Source organism: Etheostoma spectabile, chromosome 12, assembly GCF_008692095.1.
Source record: "Etheostoma spectabile isolate EspeVRDwgs_2016 chromosome 12, UIUC_Espe_1.0, whole genome shotgun sequence".
In the NCBI taxonomy this organism is placed as follows: Eukaryota; Metazoa; Chordata; class Actinopteri; order Perciformes; family Percidae; genus Etheostoma; species Etheostoma spectabile.
The window spans coordinates 26,265,275-26,269,349 of record NC_045744.1 but is presented as its reverse complement, the minus strand read 5'-3'; positions in this window follow the sequence as shown (position 1 = coordinate 26,269,349).

The following is a 4,075-nucleotide window of genomic DNA, read 5'->3' as shown; positions in this document are numbered from 1 at the left end:
ACACACGGGGTGACGTACCAGAGTCCCATACGCTAACTACCACAGAGCTAACTGGTAGATTAAACTGTGCTCATCTGTTTGCTCGCCCCTGGGCCCGCCTACATCAGATACACCGATGTGATTGGTGCAGCTCGGCTCAAGGGTATATTATGAGCAGCATTACTCGATGCCAAGTAACTCGCAAATTCAAATTGTCTCTCGTGAGACTGTGGATTTGAGGGTAGTTAACATTGGGCCTTTATTTTATTTATTTTTTCCTGCATGACGACGTGAGCCGGAGGTGTAAAGTATGTCAGTGGACATCTACAAAGAGCCCAAAATCAATGAAATCGCAACAGTCTGACGGAAATCATCCCTGCAAACTTGAGTTGCTTTGTTTCCAACAGAGCATTCATACCTAAACAACAACGTCAACACAATAGAGCTCTGTTCTCTCGCTACTTGCCGTAAAGACGTTTGTCTGTGACACATAGCCCCTCCAAAAACTATACTCAGTACTGTTAAAACTGTGTAACATCAACAGGAGCAATGCTACTCCCCCCCCCCCCAGTAACTGGCTGCTGTGGGGATGTGCGCAGCTTTGGCTGCTCATGAGGTGTTGCAATTAGGCTGTTTCACCACACCCTTGGCAGCTTTTCATTAGCTTTTCGGAAGAAATGTACTAAAAAAGTATTTGTGTTTGGATAAACAGTTCTCACTGGAACTTGATTTTGTTTTTGTCACAAACGCTTGGCAAGAGCCTCTTAAAATATATTGAATCATTTTAAATGTTTGATGGGAAGCTGATATGATCCCACTGCTGCCTGGCTCTGAAGAGCAAACAATATTTGTTTAATTTTACTATCTTATGCTGGTTTGTTGATTTTGGACTGCGTTATATGAGGAAAATATGTAATATGCATTTCTGCCCCTTTCAGTATTCGCACAAACAAAACAATTTACTTGTTGAATTTATGACATGAAAGGAAATCATTTCCAACATGCGTTTTATTGAACAAATTGAACACTGAATTAAATACAAAAGGCACCACAAAGAAAGTCTTCCATTAAAGTGCAGTTTTTCTACGTGAATTTTCTTTCAACAAACACAAAATTCTGAGTGTCTTTTGCATATGACACAACCCTTCCTCGATTTGTTACTGTGCCAGTTGATGAAAAAAGATAGTGTGCAGTCCGAATTGATTCAATGACTACATCTTGCTCGTCACAGAAAAACAAACCTGGATTTGTTCTTCCACTCTATTTTATACTTTTATATAGTCAGCTAACAATGTACTTTTACATTTGGGAAAAAAGTTTATCTTTCTTGCAGAATCGAGATAATAAAGAGATGATTAGTTTTAGGGGTGCAGGTGAATTTTGACATAACCAGTCTTTATGCTAAGCGCTAAGCTAACTGGCTGAGAGTGTGCATCATCCGTCTCCACACTCTCGGCAAGAAAGCAAACCATGCAATCACTCAAAATATGAATAAAAAATCTCATGATACATAGTGAACGTCTGTTCAGTGTGTGAATTCAGCTCTGGTCAAACTTTATTCACTTTTATTTCATGTGTTTTCTTCTCCTAAACACAAATAGAAAAGCGGAGTGAATTTCCCTCTCTCCTTTTATAAAAGTTATTTGTTATTATTTTATGCTTAGAACTAGCTGACATACAGGCTTAGTTAAGGCGTTCTGAATTAATGCAGAGTCTCTGGTTATATAGAGAGTGCTGTTCAGCCAGGTTGGCCACCCATGAATGGATCCAAATGTAAACGCTCTAAAAAAAAAATACTTCCAAAAGTGACGATAAAACAACCCACTTCAACTCAGTTGAATCAACCGTGTGACTGTTTATCTCTTACAATTTTTTTAATTCCTGTGTTTCTTGGGGCCTTGATCCAGGATCTCGTCGAAAAAGTTGCTGCAGGTTGGCCATCAACAGTTCCTCTCTGAATTACTGTTTCCGTAGAGGGCCTGGCACGTCAACAATGGTGGCAGGAAAAAGTTGGGCTCTTACTGTCATGCTCTGTATTTCATTAAAAGGGTCTATGTGTATGCGTTGTCCGTGTCTCCGTGTGTGTCCGTCCACTGAGACAGAGGGCAGGTTACCCACGTCACTGTGTTGGACTGAGACTCGCGGCATCAAAGACAATGTCCAAGAACACATGAGCCATTGTCCTCCGCTGCTTTGCACCGTAAACACTGCTTATGATCCCATAACAAAGGATTTGGCACAGATAGTCTCCTAAAGGGCTTTATGGCCACACACTAATCTAATGGATCTAGTGTTTAGCTAATTCCAAAAATCTACGCTGAAATGTGTTCAACACCTGTGTGTTGGAGGTTGTGAACGGCCGTTCTCTATTTGTATTTGGCATGCCTACATGTGTTGTGTGTTGTTGTGTTGTGTGTGGGTGTGTGTGTGTGTGTGTGTGCATAACCTCTCCTGCGTAGGGAGGGGCAGAGGCCCACGGAGGGAGTCGGCTTAGGCCAGGACGACCTCCCATCATGGGGAGTGTGTAGCCAAGGAGTTTATAATTCCATACATTTTACTCCTCACTCCAAATCTCTCCAATTCTCCGTGCATCAGCACTGCTAGAGGAAACGTCTAGTCCATGTCTGTAGGTGTGTTTGGCTTTGTCAGAGGAAAGGGCGCTAGCTTTGCACGAGATGGACTGTGAAATCCACCGACTGTTCCAAAAACTCTGCATTGTGTTTATCGTTCGGTTGGCTTCAGAGTGCTGAGTAGACACCTAGATGAGTCTTGTTTGAACTTGCTGCCCCTCATTGTAATCCTCGAGCGTACCACTTCTTCTGAACCTCCTTTAGCCATCGCATCCAGTACAGCGGTACTCCCAGGTGTCCATCCAGCCCGCAAGAAGATGCAACACCGCTCAAGGGCAAGAGCTGCGGCTACTACTGCGCATAGTCTTCTTCTTCCTCTTCGCTCATTCAGTCTCTGATTATAGTTAGCCTGTGCTCTTCCTGGTATACGGTAAGACGCAGGACTCGCGTCCACGACACGCATCCAGACCTGGAGGAGAGCTTCAGCCCTGCTCTCCATAGAGAATGTGGCCCTGAGCTGCAGAGGAAGAACCTGCCAACTTCTCACACCACCCTGACGAGAAGGCCCGCACCGACTGGGACCTGTCAAACTCCGCCACTTCTAAACATCGTCATTGGTCCTTATCCAGATATTGCAAAAGATGGTGAGACACTTTTGACTGTATCCTATATGCACATTACTGTCTGGAGTACTTTTACCTTTGCGATTGAACTTCAACGTCTTATTTGTAATTGTGGATATGTTGTGTCAATGAAAGCTAAGTTCAAACGATGAAAGAAAAAACAATCAATATACCGTGCAATGCTTTAGTTAGGTTGAGCCTCAGCACCACTAATACTGTCTAAAGTAATTTTATTTGTGTATTCAATAAATAGGATTGTAAAATGTAATTTTCAGGTATTCGTTATACTTTTAAACACGAGGTAACCAACAGATTATTTGTATTTAAAATTATTACATGGTACACTCACTTGTGAACCCATATGTGCAGAGTATTGTAGACATTCAAAACACAATCATTTTGGTATAGATACTATGGTAAACTGTACATTCTAACTATTTTTTTCATTTTGCACTGGTCTACCACTTCCCTAAAATGCCTTTTGTTCACGATATGAACAGCAACAGTGCAATATTGAGTTTGTTCACATGCAAGAACAACCGCCCGATGCCCAAACCACATGTAAGTGGACATTCTTAGTGCAATCCCAAAATAATCAAATATTAAAAGAGACATATGACTATTGTCACCTGCCACTTAAGAAAGATAGATCTGTCTACTTCTTTTCTCCTCTGTCATTCATCTTTTTTCTGAGCAGTTCAGGTTACGGATAACTGCAACGGTGGTCTGCTGAATGACGACTGAAAAGCCAGGCTCGACCTTGGGTAGGCCAACTTCAGGCTGGCTGACGACAGGCTTCGGTGTAGATTCTTCCGGCGTCGCAAACAGTTACCAGGTCCGGCTCAAAGGACCAGAAAAATGTGAAGAGATTTCTCTCTTCACTTTTAAGATGGCTCAAGAGAT